Below are 833 nucleotides of genomic sequence, written 5' to 3' on the forward strand. Positions count from 1 at the left end.
ATTTTTGGACCACTCAACTGTATCATCAGGACAGTAGCAGGAGGGCTGAGATCCATCCTCTTCCCTGTATCTAGGCCCACAGACAATTGCAAAGAAAGGGCCAAGGGGGTCCCAGAAGGGGAACAAACAACTATATTGGTCAGAGTTGAAGGCTTCCCAGAACACAGACTTGCTGTGCTAAAATGGGGATAAGCTCTGAGCAAACTGACCAGCTGGTCACCCTGTCCAAAAGAGTGCTGTCTGTGCTCCCTTGTGGTTTGAAGCAACTAAACAAACCTTTAGTGGTTGCTGCTGAGATTCAGAACCTGAGGGTGAGAAAATGTGTGTGTGGGGGGGTAATTTGTAAGAGAATAAGGTGATCATGACCCTTTCTGAACATTTGAGCATTCATCTTCCTTCAACCAACAAAGAAGCTGCCATAGCCAGCTTACAGTCTTGATTTTGAGTCTTATGAAAATGTAACAGAAAGTAATTCTGGCACATACACGTATTTTAAAGACTAGGCTCAAAAAGGTGACAGACAGAAAAAAAAAAAAAAAAAGAACATATTACCTGTCAAATAAGAGAAAAGCATTTAACCTCAGAGTGGGTAGAATACCAATGCAAGGAACAATTTTATAAATTGGGCACTTAAGCTTTTAAAGACACATAATACTTCTTATAATTTCTAAACTGAGTTACCTGTCCATCTATGAAAAACTGTGACTTATGTGCTTTTTGTTAGAGACGATTAAAATAAAAGACAGGGGGCCTGGCCCTAGCTCAGGCCTTTAAGTGGCTGCTTCCACAAAGCTGTCAGCCTCAGGTTGCTGGAGTTCGAACCTCACAACTCT

The sequence above is a fragment of the Octodon degus genome, unplaced genomic scaffold (genome assembly GCF_000260255.1).
Source record: "Octodon degus isolate 3935 unplaced genomic scaffold, OctDeg1.0 scaffold00060, whole genome shotgun sequence".
Lineage (NCBI taxonomy): Eukaryota > Metazoa > Chordata > Mammalia > Rodentia > Octodontidae > Octodon > Octodon degus.